Consider the following 15,953-nt stretch of genomic DNA (forward strand, 5'->3'; position numbering starts at 1 on the left):
GGTGCTCGTACAACTATACCCACATATTCTGGAGGGAAAATATTCCATGGTCTTCTCGGTAGATGGCTGTAGTGAGCGATATCTCGTAAAGCGAAACGATCAACAACAAATTTAAAGTTTGTGCCCGTTGTCAAGGTGACATTTTACACTAAAAAAATTTTTTGGTGTTTTTTGTTTGTTCCATTCAGTTGCAAGGCACAGGGTATCAACAATGGAAGTCAACAAAGAGAAAATTTGGTACATTTTACAGTTTTTCCTTTATAAAGGTGAAAATACAAGTCAGACCACTGAAATCCAGGAGCTAAAGAGCAACCACAAAACAATTTCACGCCATTTGCGCGAAAATATTTTCTCGCGCAAATCTTTTTCCCCAAACTAATATAATGGGTTTAGAATTACATTTAAATGCACAAAAGAGATACTGATGAATAAGCCAATATGGCTCAAAAAAAAAAAAACAAAAAAAAAAAAAAAATAGGCATATTGTTTCTGAACAAACCTCTCAATTTGCTAGCACTAATTTGTATTTACTATTCATACTTAGATGAGATAAACGCAATCAAATCTAAACTTTTATTACATGTTTTCCATGTTTTAGTGCCTAAAAGGTAAGGAAGTAATACTCAGTGTTGATGAAGCCACTGAACGACATTTTTCTTAAAATGCAATAAATAGCTACTAAACGAATTTATACGCGACGATTCATATCTACATATCTGAGATGCTTTATTACGTTGCAAATATTTATATATCTACATTTATCATAAAAATATTTTACTTTTATTGCTTGCGAATGGCTTGTACAAATAAACAATGCTGACAAAAGGAATATTTTTAGTAAGTGACGAGCAGGCGAGTGACGAGGAGCAGCTAGTATTTGATCTCATATTATTTTTATGTGGTGAAAACTTGTAATTTCTGGAAGTAAGTGCCTGGCTCTATAATTTGCACCAACTACTGCATTGAAATGTGGCTAAGCTGATGTGGAAAATACTGCACTGTGTTGGCGAAAAGTAAACTATAGTCTATTTCCCCGTCCTATATGTTTCTAATGGAGTCGGCGTCTACTTCAATAAAACACTAGTCAGGTTTATTAGTCAGCTCCTAATTCAGTACCATACTAGTGTTGAACTAGCTCTTTATATTCACAAAGATTCTAGTCCAATTTGTGATCAAAATCATCGGTTTAGGAGTAATTTAAAGGTAGGCAGATAACTAAAATGGTTGAGGTGCACCTGGCGCTCCTCAAGTAGTACTAAATCGCCGTTTTGATACCATTATGAGACCTCCAGCAGGCAGATATCTACAGCCAGCCAGAGCGGTCGAAGAAAGGAGCTCCCAGTGACCTTAATCGTCTAGCTGCCATTCACTGAGAAAATGCTCTACAGAGAAAATGCCTCCTTCTCTGAAAGGTCCCTACAGCTTCTGCAATGGGGGTTAAATGCTTACCCTGGCTTTTCCGCGTGCGTGCCGATCGTCCAGTGACCACGAGTTTGGAAATTGAATGGCGAGGAGTCCAAAGAACTTTCTGAGTCCTTCGTATATAGTATTGAGGCCAAATGGTTTTCGAAATAGCACATGAAGAAATGGAGCTACATCTTTTCAACGTTGACTGTTGCAGTCTAAATACGCACACGCTTCAGTGCAGGAAAAAGCGTTCAACTCACTACACAAAGAATGTTCGACATCGGAAAGCTGTAATCACAACACACAGCCAGAAGATTCGTCACTCAACTTTCATTCGTGTTCTCAGAGAGTACTGCCGAACAAACCGGCATGCACGAGCAATGGAGCAACATTTCTCGTTCCCTACGTACCGCCGCCGAAGAAGAAATCGGATTCCAGCGAGCCCAAACAAACAGTTGGTACGACGAGGAATGCCATGCTAACGCAGAAAGAAAAGATGCTACCTATAGAGCGATGCTGCGATCGGGCGCAACGCGAGCCATGTGGGATCGCTACCGAGAGCTAAGAAGGGAAGAGAGACGTATTATCCGACAGAAGAGAGACCGAAGTACTTGAATGCGAGGAGCTTGAGATGCTGGCCAATAGGAACAACGCCTAAAATATCTACCCGAAAGTTCGGCGGCTTACAGAAGGTTTCCAGACTGGGGCGATTTCCTGTAAGAAAAAACATGGCAATCTGGTGACTGACATCCAGAGCGTACTTAAATTATAGACGGAACACTTTTCGAACCTGTTCAATGGTGATAGCTGCTCATGCCACAGAGAATGTGAAGATCCCAATACCCGAATCGTTGACGATGGAACTGGTGTTCCGCTACCCGACCCCGACGAAGTGAGAACAGCGATAACGCGGCTAAAGAACAACAAAGCCGCGGGCGCCGACGGACTGCCGGCTGCGCTATTCAAACCTGGCGGCGAGAAGCTGGTAAGGTGAATGCATCAGCTTCTATGAAAAATATGGTCGAAGGAAAGCATGTCTGCCTATTGGAATTTAAGTGTGCTCTGTCCTATTCATAAGAAGGGTGACCCTGCAATCTGTGCCAATTACCGCGGGATTAGTCTTCTAAATATCGCCTATAAGGTTCTGGCGAGCGTATTGTGTGAAAGGCTGAAGCCCACCGTCAACCAACTGATTGGACCTTATCAGTGTGGCTGGAAAGTCCACCATCGATAAAATATTCACAATACGCCAAGTCTTAGAAGATACCCATGAAAGGAGAATTGGCACACACCATCTTTTCGTCGATTTCAAAGCTGCATTCGACGGTACGGAAAGGAGTTACTTGTATGCCGCGATGTCTGAATTTGGTAGCCCTACAGAACTCATACGGCTATATAAGTACACACCACAATAACGCAAGGCAGATATTGGTTGACGGATGCCCGGTGGAATTTGTTGAAAGCTTATGCTGCCTCGGCTGCATCATCAACTGCAGGCTAAATAAAGCCCTTATTCGGACGAATGCATACAGTATGGGGGAGTTCGCAAATCTCCACTAAACTACGAATATTCGGCTCATGCGTAAAGACAGTATTATTGTACGGAAGCGAAACATGGCTGGTCTCCAAGCCAATTACACAGAGGCTACAATCTTTCGTCAACAAATGCCTCCGCATCATCTGCAGAATATTCTGGCCAAACACCACTAGTAACGACGCACTGTGGAGATTAACGAACGAGGAACCCATTCTTAGGCAAATCAAATGCAGAAAGTGGTGGTGGATAAGTCACACGTTGAGAAAACCACCAGATAGCATCATGAGAATGACACTGGACTGGAACCCGCAAGGCAGCAGAGATCGCGGTCGACCAAAACACACTTGGAGAAGGTCGATGTTGCGCAAACTAGCAGATGTCGACATCTCATGGGACGGTGCAAAAACAGCAGCACAGAACCGTGTACGATGGAAGAGTCTTGTCGAGACCCTATGCTACCGAGCGGAGTGTGCCTTTGTGAAACCTATGTTTATCGATCTCAGATTCAGACTGTGCTGCTGCAATCAAGTTAAGTCCTACTAGATTAGCAAAAACTTACGATGTATACTGGTTTATGAAATTCTATACTGCTAGAACTTAGAGACCTCTTTATTAGCTTTTTCTTCAACAGAAACAAAACGTCTTTATGTGAAGAAACATTCCGTACAGATAAGGGGCCAACATATGCAACGGAAAATATTAAGTCACCCGAAATCCGATTAATACCACTCTCCCATTTATGAAAGCCTGGATGAAGTACACTCCTTTTGTTCAAAATGCGTACTAAATGAGGCGAGCGGCCACTAAAAACAGGGCTTAAAAGTCCCATTTCCGTTTACTTTTCGCTTGCCGCATGGCAATACTGCAACTCAATGTGATATGAAGTAGCATTTTAAATACATAAATTCACAGCGCTGCTCACCTGATTTACCTGGAAGCATTCCAGCATTTTCGTTTATTGTGCACACCTTTTGTTCTTTTGTGCCCTGGTGCTTTTGTCTTTTGTTACTGCCAATTTTAACTGCTGGCTTTTAGCTGCTTTGGTGATGTACTGCGCCATTTTGGCTCTTGACAGTTGGCTTTCGAGTACTGGATTTGGTTGGTTGTAATTTTGGCTGGCTAAAATGTTCCATGACTAAGAAATGTGACAAAGAAGGTAATGCGTTTTTTTTTTCTAGTTTAAGACCTAGAAATAAATTTATACTTTCGTACACGTTTTGTTTCTAAATAAAAATTCTAACTTTGCTAAAAACACAAAGTAACAAAATTTATGCGTTGGGAAGCGCAAACACCAGTACGCTCACGCTAACGGCAGGTTTGTTTCAATATCTACACACATTGGCGTGTGTGGGTGTGAAAGCGTGTTAAGGTAATTGCCTCTGTGCCGCATATGCAACATGCTGTGGTCTACCGTAATGCGAGGTGCTCGTGTGACAATCGCTGCACAAAACCCGCTCTACACCTATGCTGCTCACACACACATACATACATCACATGCATGTGCAAGATATTTCACAGCATACCCTTCTACGCAAACTCATATGCGATGTAGCTTTCGCTGAGGCGTGGTCGCTCTAAATTTTTATAAGAAATAACTTTTTCTCTGCTTGCAACGCCTTGCATTTACGCTGCTACACGCTTTCTTCGTTCGTTTCTGCAACATTTATTTTTGTCACTCGAATCCATCTGGTTTGTCTTATTTTCAGTTGCGTGCTCGTATCTACCTTTCTCGAATTACCACCTTCGTAGCGTTTGAGTTGTTTAGCTCTGTTTTCAGAAAAGTTTTTTATACTTTTTTTTTGCTATTTTTATCAACATTTTTCTGGCGGTTTTTAACTTTGTCGCAGCATTTTTTTCCTCTTTCTATTTTTACAATTTTCGTTCATTTCTTTGCCATAGTTTTCAGTTGGGATTTTCTTTCTGGTGATGGCGATTTGTGTTACTTTTTTGGGTTGTTGTTGGTTGCGCGCTTGATTTATGCTTCGCTGAAAACGTGCTTTATCATATTAGAGTGCATTAAGTGAGCAGCATTAGATGTAAGCAGAAGTTCTATAGTTTATATGTGTGTTGTGTATGTGTTGACTACACTAGAGTGATCACTTCAATGCAATTTTTAAAAGTTAATGTTTAGTTATTATAATAATGGGGTTTGGGAAAAACTATACTTATTTTATTTGAAATTGAAAGAAAACGATCCATTTGGTTAATTTTTAAAGTAAAGAGTAAAATTAATCAAAATTCTGGAAAATGTGATTTGCTTTGCATGCCATATTATTTTTCAAATTGTTTTATTATGGATGGAATATAACATCAATATACGCTCAGAGGGAAAATTGTGCATATACACTATTTTCTTTAGCATTTACACTTAAATGTGTCAAGTTAGTTCTGTTAGTACACAATTTTTCAAAATACTTTTTCAAATTTTAATTCAACCCTTACATAAAATACTCTACCAAGAATAATCTTAGCTACTGCTTTTCCCCATTTTTTTCCTTGTTCACTCCTCTCGGGAGCATAGGGTCTCCACAAGACTCTTCCATCGTACACGGTTCTGCGCTGTTGTTTTTGCACCGTCCCATGATATATAGGCATCTGCTGGTTCGCGCAACATCGACCTTGGCCAAGTGTTTTTTGGTCGAGCGTGACCTATGCTCTCTTGCGCGTTCCAGTCCAGAGCCATGCTCGTGATTCTATCTAGTGATTGTTTCAATGTGTGACCTATTCATTCCCACTTTCTGCATTTGATTTGCCCAAAGATGGGTTCCTTGTTCGTTATTATCTACAGCGCGTCGTTGCTGATGGTATTTGGCTAGAAAATTCTACAGATGATGCGGAAACATTTGTTAGTGAAAGATTGTAGCCTCTGTCTGATGGTGTTAGAGACCAGCCATGTTTCACATCCTTACAACAACAACAACATCCACTGTTTTTAACGTGAGCACCTGCTGGTGACAGCTTAAACCCACGTTACCCAAAGGCACACGGATCAAAATCCGTAATCAATGAGCAGGACCCAAACAATATTTGGTACCAATTGGCAGTGTGCCATGGACACACTAACCGCCTTGGTTGGGCTCGAGGTCTACCCTTACCTCTGCCGTTCTACGGGTCCCGGCACCCGGTTGCAACGCAACTCCACATCGGCCTAAAACCTACTCGCGCTTTAGGTCTTAACCACAGCCACCACAAAAACCTCCCCGAAGGGCCGTTCCCAAAGAACAGGTCAGAGCGAACTCTAAGGGCTCTTGATCCCCGTGGTACCGAGTTATGGTCTTCGGTGAGACATCGTACCCGAAGACACTGCCAGTTGAGCACCCATACTACTCAGGCACTGGTGGACCTAGATTTTAGTCGCCTTTTACGACAGGCATACCTCGGCCATATTCTAACCCCTGCACCACTGGGGAACATCCTTACAACAATACGGATTTTATTCATGAGCCGAATATTCGTAGTTTAGTGCGCCTGGAAATTTGCGAACTCGCCCATACTGTATGCATTCGCTCGAACGCCGTCCTTGCTTTGTTTAGCCTGCATTTGACATCTTCATCTGCTCTACCATCTGCCGTGATTATGCAGCCGAGGAAGCAGAACATTTGACAAATTCCCCCGGGAATCATAGTCTTTGTCTCAGCGATGTTGACCTCAGTCCGACAGTGCGTGTCGGCGCCACTAGTCTGTCCGCTCTCGCTTGTATGTCAGAGAGTTTGTGAGAGAGGTGGCAGATGTCATCGGCGAAGTCCGGGTGTTCAAGATGTCTGGTAAAACTCCCTTTTTGTGCAGGGCCAGTTAGCTCGAGACGTCATTAAGGAATGGCGATGCGAAGGGGCAACAGGGGACAACCTTGCTTTACGCTTGCGTTGGTAGTGAATGGATCGCTGATATCGCCTTTGTGAAGCACTGCCAGTTCGAAGTACTCGTAGAGGGCTTTGATGAGGCAGATTATCTTGGTGGGAACTCCCTTTCTACTCAGTGCCAGTCATATTGCTTTTCGTTTGATAGTGTCGACCGCCTTCTTGAAGTCTGCAAACAGCATGTAGAGCGGGAAGCGGCACTCAACTGATAATCCGTAGTCAACACAGCTTTGGTGTGGGTGAAAACCTGCTTGCTCGTCTCTTAAGGAGCGTTCGATAACTTTGAGCCTACTTTGTGTGATCGCGGCCATAATTTTGTAGATGGTGTTAACTGGGGTTATTCCTCGCCAGTTCCCGCAGTCACGCAGGTCACCTTTCTTGGGCAGCTTCCCGATGATGCCTTTTGTCCCGAACGGAGACAGCTTTTTATTGCTTCAGGTGACTTCGTCCGCATCTTTATTGAGCTTCAGCTTTGTAATTGCATCCCTAATCTCAATTAGGCTGGGGCAGAATGTTGATATTTTATTGCTGATTGTTGTGCTGTCCACTTCAAAGCTAGGTATACTGCTAAGAGCACTGCTGATAGTTGCATCAAAGTGATCTTTCCATCTGTGGATCTGGTCATCAGTCAGCAAAGCACCATTCAGATCTCTGATCGGCTGCTTGCAGTTACTCTGCTGGTTGGTTAGACGGCCTACTATGCGGTACAGCTGTCTCATGTTGTTTACTCCTGCTGCCGCTTCGGCATCGCCAGCAAGATCTTCAACCAACTTTCTCTTAGCTTTTGCCTATAAGCTATCGATAAATATCGAATACTGCACTGCAAAAGTGTGCGTACAAACAATATTTTGGTACTTTCCCGAAGTTGCGTGGGTGCGTCAATGGAAATTAGTAAGCGTTTGCCCAAATTATTCGTAAGTAATCAAATTTTATTGCATTTATAGAGTTTTCAAAAACGCAAAAGATGATGGATGACAAAAGCGAAGAAATTGCGGTTGGTGGAAGAAAAATTCATATAAGGTTGTGGAAGGAGGAAAAAACTTTTCGCGAAATAGGAGCAACCATCGAAAGAACGCATTCCTTAGTCCAGAGAGTCATTAACGACTTTAAAGAAAGTGTGAATTACGTACCCTGTACATGAACTGGCTACCCTTAACTACTTACAAAGCGGGTGGAACGATATATCGTGCAGCAATCACAAAATAACCCTAGGGGTAAGGCAAGAAAATTCGCAGAAAATATCAATTTACAGTTTTTCAAATTTATTAGCAAAGATATTGTGCGAAGAATTGTGAAAAAAACTATATTTTATAGCCGCGTTGCACGAAGGTTTCCCTAGTAAATCGACAGTAGCAACTCCCTTTTGGCCAAGAATATGTAATTAAGCACACGGAGTTCTGAAATAAGGTGGATTTAAATAAAATTTATACTGCTTTTGAAAAACATAAAAAATCAGGCACGAGTTTTTTCTTCAAAAGGATTTTTTTTTTCAAAAATTTCGATTTTTTTTCTAACAATTAATAATTGGTTTTTTCCTCCAAAATTTGAAAAATATTTCCAGAGGCCGCTATATTATTAATTTTGATAAAAAAGTTTCGATCAGGCACAAGATTATCTATTAGTAAAACTAATTTCTCTTGTCCGATTGATTTTACATGAATTTCCAAGGACTTGTGATGATCACCGCAAGGGACTTCTGGAGAAACGGGCTCCACACAAAAAGCGATAACTTTTACAATTAATAATTTTTGTTTTTGAAATTTTGCTTAAGTCAAGTAGAAGCATCATGTATTAATGCTATGTTTTTACTTTTGTAAAATAAAGCAGTGGAGTAGCAAAAAATATGATTAAAGACATGATTTTTTCGGGTTTCTCGATACCCCTAACCCCTTAAAGGCATACAACTTGTGTGGAGAAAAGCAGAATATCCAAGATTTGAAAGTGACTGTGAAACATGGCGGAGGTGCAGTAATAACTTGGGGTTTCATGTATGCGGATTAGGAAACTTAGAGTTTATTCCAGAAACTTTGTATCTCAAAGTGTATTTAGGCATTTTAAAAGATAATTTGCAGCCAAATGTGGATAAATTAGGATTGGTGTCCGATTGTCTGCTTCAGCAAGATAATAAATCCGAGCCCACTGCTTTTGCTACGAAGCTAAGGTTGTTATACAATGCCCCTAAACAGGTTAAAACTACTCCACACTCACCTGATTTGAATTCTATAAAGCATATCTGGGATTTATTGGAGCATAGGATTTGGCAGCATACCATTAAATCCAAAGAAGAATATAGTGACAGATGAGTGAACCATAATCACATCCGAAGAAACGTTGAAGTTATTGGAATCTATGTCAAGACGTTTAGTAGAAGTTGTTAGAAGGAAAGGTTATCCAACGCCTTACTAATTTTAGTTCTAAGTACTTAGTATTGCACCTGCCTCGATTTGTATGCGGAATTTTGCGTTCACGATCCTAGAAGTATTTTGAGTTTTGCTGTTGTTTTGTACTATGTTTCCGTTTTTGGTAAATATGTTTACATCAAAGATTTTATTGATAATAATGAGTTTAAGGAATAATATTTTAAGTTGGGCAAATTTGGAAGGGATTATCTTTTCAGTGGTTGAAAAGTTAGCTGTGCATTATATGCACAGTTTTGCTGCTTGCTTAGTGTATAAATCAAGAAGCCCAGTGAATTTTGATACTGCTTGGAGTCCTTTTTGAGGTAGAGTCACCTCATCAACTTCTCCCCTGCTTTTCTACTTTCACAAGACCAAGATTTAGGCATCTTGGCTCTCACTTTTGTTCTCTGTCTGCGGAAAAATCATATTTGCATATCACCAGGCCGCTGAATTTGATCAGCAGTGCGCTACAGTTAACGCCACAAAGAAGTAAATGAATTAATAAATAAATAAATAAATAAATAAATTAATTAATTAATTAATTAATAAACAAATAAGTAAGTAAAAAATAATCTTATATATGTGTACAAAAATGAATGTTTGTCTGTATGTCATCGATGAACTCAAAAACTACTGGACAGATTATAATTATTATAAAAATTGGTATATATATGTATTTTTCCACCGAGAAGGTTTTTCGAATATGCTCATTGATGCGACTCGCCACCAGGTGGCGCTGCAGACTAGCAACCTCTGCCCCATTCAACCGATTGTCATGAAAATCAGTATGACCAGATTTTGATTGAAGACATATGTTTGACAATCGCTGACAAGGCATTGGTGCAACTGGGAATGCCTGCTTCAAACCGACCTGCAAACAACCTTTTCGATTGTGATTTGCAACGAGAAACAAACTATGATTCTGAAGAACTGGGGACATTCGTTAGAACAACTCTTCCGCAGTTGATTCCGGAACAACGCATTGCGTTTGACAGAATTATGTGTGCAATCACAGAACAAAGCAGTGTCCAGTTTTTCGTAGATGTGCCCGGTGGTACAGGCACGACTTTTCTTCTTTCACTACTTTTGGCAACCATACGATCACAAAATAATATTGCATTGGCTAATAAATCATCTGGAATTGCGGCAATTCTTTTGGATGGTGGACGAACAGCGCATTGAGCATTGAAACTGCCGTTGAATTTGCAAAACACTGAGGCACCAACATGCAACATCAGCTAAAACTCTGGAATAGGAAAAGTACTCCAAACGTGTCAAATTATCATACGGAACGAATGTACAATGTCTTAAAAGAAAGCCTTGGAAGCGCTTGATCGTACACTGCGGGATTTAAGAAGAAACAGACGGATCTTCGGTGGGGCATTCATTTTATTGTCTGGTCATTTTTGACAAACACTACCCATTATACGACGTTCAACACCCCCTGATGAACTTAATGCATGTCTTAAATCATCAGTTCTATGGCGTCATTAACCGTCATTTACAGAAATTGACTTTGAATACTAACATGCGTGCAAAACTACAACTTGATACTTCGGATGGAAATTTTGCAAAACAGTTATTGGATATTGGAGATGGGGGAATGGAAATTGATGAATCTACACAATGTATCACCCTGCCAGCAAGCTTCTATAAGACCACAGAAAGCATCGACGAATTGGTGCAAACAGTTTTCCCAAACATTGCACAACACTACTGAAACTATCAGTGGCACGGTCCTCGCGCTTTTTTAAATTTACCTACTGTTACAAAAAAAAAAAATCCTCCAATTCCATTCCTCAACCCAAAAAACTTATTTTTTCCATCCTTACTCCCGCACAATAGTATGCCCATTATTTGCACTGTGGCTGCTAAAACAAGCAAACACACAAAAAAAGGACAGTTATATTGCATCAGTGGCGCTAGCAAGAGGAAGCAGGATATCGCGATAATAGCGCAGACACACGAAATTTAGCGAAGTCCTCAACCACCTGTGCGATCCTTCTGACAGAAACATGTGAAACACAGATGGCGCTTCCAGCAGTACGAAAACGTTATTCCTAAGCAACTACAGGTTGGCACTCCCATTACTTAGGACGGGTAGTGGCAGGCTAATCATCTACGCTGTCAGAAAGCAAAACAGATTAACAAAACCAACACAAGGATGAATCTTGTCGAGGTCCTATGCTCTCGAGAGGAGTGAGCAAGGAAACAAAAGATATATAATAAATTACTATAAAACGGACACCATCGAGTTGGACAAATTTTTTACATCGAAATATTAAATACCAAAAACTAAGAGAGACCTCGTGGAATAATGATATCAATTATAAAAAAAAAAAATTTTAAATAAATAATAGACGTGCACACTTCTGTTAGGTGTTTCAACGAGCTCTTCCTTATTTTTTTTTTTTGGCGTGCGTCTTGACGTTGCTCCACAAATGGAGGTAAATTGCGGGAATTAGAAAATATTTTCTTTATTATTTTGATAGTTTAGGCATGGAGATTCGAGCCTACGCACTTCGGCGCCAGTGAACTCCTATGAGAAAAATGGATTTTTCTGAAAATTTCGTCTAAAATGTCTACTTTTTTAATTTCTATTCACAGATGTCCAAGAAATTTCGCCAAAAATAAGAAACACAGATATACCTATATTAAGTATTTGTTTTGTTAAATTTTTAACTTTTTTTTAATTTGGGGTATTATCAAGGTACCCATAAAATATAGTTACATTTTTTTTTGTAATAAAGCCTGGTTATCCTTTTACACACACTTTTAAATAGAAAAATTAAAAGCGGCGCTACATTGTGGAACTTTTGGTCCATCCTAATGCTTATAACGTATGCGAGTGCATTGCATTTGGTGCTGCGGGGCGTATGCGCAACTTTAGCGTTTGGCACCCACAACTACTGCAAGGAGGCATATTAATAATATTATTCGTTTGTTTGTTTTGCATATGTCCGCTCCACCTCTTTGTTGCATGTGCGATTGTTGGAATTGCTGTCGCTTAGTTTGTGGTTGGTGTCTGCGTATATTCTCATTAGCTTTTACCAAGAATTATTGCTCGCATTTATAATCTCACTGCGCACTGCCGCTTTTATTGTGCTAACAAACTTAAAGGCTCTATGCGCTATATACATACTTAACTCCGAATGCAGTGCCCTCAAAAATCACCTTTGTGCTTACAGTTTAATTCGGCAACATAATTCGCCTGCAATGGGCTTAGTCTAGCGCAAAAGTTTGGGATTTCAATTGTTGGTGTATAATTTAGTATTTGAAAATGTTAGTCAGTTTTCTGAAGACCATAATTGTAAGAAATCAGAATACGCATTTAATTATTAATTTTGTTCACACCAATGGAATAATAGGCGAAGTGTCGCAATTAATGTTCCAGATTTTTCGTATAAAAATAACCCCAAAACATTAAATCGTAAATATAATTTAAATATCTCCCTTTACAATAGTCTCCTTCTATTCTTACAAGGGTCTTTGATCTTCTATGCACCGCCATTTCGTTATTATTAGAAGGCCATTACGCACTGCAACCAGAGCTGATCTATTGTGAAAGGCCTGTTTTTGTAACCCTAGAGTTTTAGGCTTTTTAAAAATTTTAGCACAATTTTAGGTTTGTTGTTCCAAAGATTGCACGGAGATACTACGATACCACCAAGGTAATGAAGTCTCTGTCTGCCCAACGCAGGACATTCACAAAGCACATGTTCTGATCTTTCTATGGGTCATCAGCGTAACCCTGAGTGTGAAAACATAGGTTGTTCAGTTTGTGGAGAAGTTCGTCTATGAGTAGAGTCCACAAAAAAGGAGAAAGTACGCCACCTTGAGGGAAACCTCTTGTGACTTTAATATATTTGATTGTTCCTCCTAGTTCGGTGCTGAACATTCTAGATTTCAGCATGAATATTATTCATCTAGTGATGGGTTCAGGTACCTCCTTTAGATATAGGGCATTATAGATTGCCTCATAGGAAGTGTTATCAAAAGCCCCTGATATGTCAATAAATGCACATAGAGATATCTGTTTGGATTCAATAGCCATTTCAATAACTGTTACCAGACTGTGTATTGCAGTCTCAGTGGATTTTCCCTGTTGATAGGCAAATTGAAGTCAATGCAGTTGGGCGCCGCCATAATACGTTCCCTTGAGATGCTTTGTGAAATTAGCAAAGTATCATAGTAAGCGGCGATATTGAGTTTATCAAGTGGTTGCGGCAATGTTAGACAAAACTTTTTCGCCTGCAATAGACGAAGAATGGGCTGGCGCGTTGTTGTATTCCAGTTGTTCTCGCTCTCGCACGAAAAATACGTGCAAGAAGCTGCTCTAGAACACCAATATAGGACTTTGCAGTCACTGTTTGTTCGCCAGAAATCTATACACGAAGAATGTTGCGAATACCCAGTAAAATATTTTAACAATGCTTTCATTACCTCAACTTACTCCTGTCCGTTCCATGTCGCACACATTGTCAGTTCCCGACTTATATCTTGGTTGATTGATATATTGTTGATGACTCATATCCTGTCTCTTAGCTCCAGAGCCGTCTTCGATTTTTCCACTACTTCCTTGCGGGTGTTAAAACGCGTTCCTTGTTGTGGGTTTTTTATTCGATCTAACGGAAAAGAAATATAGAGGAACCATATAAAGAGAATTCGACAGCTGTTGGATGATATTCGTTTCGCTCTTGATAAAAAAATCACGGTGCGTTAGGTTAGGTTAGATTGAAACGGTTGTCCTCTGGGACATACTCAGGCTCGTACCCCATTGTGATGTCACGTGGGGAGCTTGTCCCTATCTCTCCTAAAACCAGTGTGTGCTTTTCAAAAATTTTAAAATATCTCTGATTTCTGTAGAACTGAGATCTTCTAACTCAATAAAAAATTGTCTACCCAGAATAGTAAACCTGCGTCTGGATAGAGCAGGCCAGTGGCTCTTCCTCATCCTCATCTAGACAACTCCTACAGAAGTCATGTATTTGCACACCCATCCTTTGAGGGTGCCTACCTATTAGACAATGTCCCGTTATGACTGAAATCAGTGTGTTAAGACTGTACCTATCTTATCTTATTAGAATTTCCGTGCGTTTAGCACTGAGAGTCGGCCACAGGGGATGGGCGATTTTGCAGGTGGCTTCATTACGCCATCTCGTTAAGAGATGTGTGACATTATATGGCTGCCTTGGAAGTTGTCGACTGTTTTGTGAAGGATTTTATCGCCGCCTGGCTGTCAATGAAAATGTAGATGTCATTTTCTGATATCGGATCACACTGTACCAGTGTTGCGGCTTTCATTATTGCCATTAGTTCAGCCTGAAAGACACTACAGTAGTCGGGGAGCCGAAAACTGAAGAGAGAGATTCCCAGATGCTCGGAGCATACACCTCCGCCCACCCTGCCCTCGAGCTTTGTAGACATAGATAGACGCACCCTTCCTTACATCGTCCCTTTCCCACTCCTCCTTTGAGGGTAGGAGGATCGTGAACGTTGTAATGGCAAGTGTTGGCGGAAGTGAATAGTCCACCAATCCGGGAATCTCCGAAGTACCAGCCAGGATTTTGCCGTGACCGTAGCTCTTATTTGACCACTTACTTAGAGTGTTCAGCCTTATTGCCGCACTACGCGCAATATATTTTGCCTGCAGATCTACCGGAAGGAGGTTTACAGTCGCATATAATGCTTTTGTTGGTGTGGTTGACATCACGCTAGTTATGAGAATGGATGCTAGTCTTTGAACCTTGTCTAGTTTTTTGATATTCACACCCCTTTCAAGGGCATTCCACCATATTACAATATCATAGTAGGGAATAGGCCTAACCACTGCTGCATACAACCAATGTATCATTCTGGGTTCCAATCCCCATTTCTTTCCAATTAGGCTTCCGCAGGAGTACAACGCCATAATAGATGCGTACTCTATCTGCAACTGTGAGCCCCCAATTTAGCTTCCCATGCCGTACAAGTTCTAGATATTTCGCTTTTTCTATTACTCTAAGTGGTTTTCCTCCTAGGAATATGTTTTTAAAAGCAGGTGCTTTATGTTTTCTGCTAAATAGTACCAGATCCGTTTTTTCCGAATTTACTTCAAGTCCTCAACTTTTAAACCAAAGTGATAGTCTGCTGAGAGATGTTTGTTGAAGATCGCTTAATGTTAGAAGGTGTTTCCCCGAGATTGCTATAACAATCGATCGACGATGTATTATGATGGTGCAAAATCCACAAGTTGATTTCCCTTTCTTTTTTGATTACTTTATTAACGTAGGTGTCGCAGAACGCTCAAATAATAGTCCTGCCTGAGCTTCTGGTGGTTTGCGAAAATTCGTACTGCACAACGCTGTTGTAATCTAATCTACAAAAACCGTGAGCATCGCTTCCACTGAAAACGATGTGGTTTTTCGGTCATGGTTCATTAGGAGCGCTCCACTCACTCGCCTCAAAAATCATATCTTTGGCGATCGCGCTCCCGTTTTTGCATGCAATTAAGCTCCTTTGGACCAACTTTGCAGTACCACGGCGCACACCTAAATCATTAACTACAGTATCCCGAAAGGATCCACAAGAAATAATCAGTTTCTCTGACAGCTCTTCAGCTCTCTGATGATCCATATGCGGATACTGGTCAACTTTCCTTTCACTTTAGTGACGTTTTCAAGCTGTTGCATGTTTTGCTAAGCTGTTGGACATGAGAACTTTGAGAACAGTGGAAGGGATGTAAAAAAATTATCACCCACAGCTGTACGACCC

This window comes from Anastrepha ludens, chromosome 2 (assembly GCF_028408465.1).
Source record: "Anastrepha ludens isolate Willacy chromosome 2, idAnaLude1.1, whole genome shotgun sequence".
NCBI lineage: Eukaryota > Metazoa > Arthropoda > Insecta > Diptera > Tephritidae > Anastrepha > Anastrepha ludens.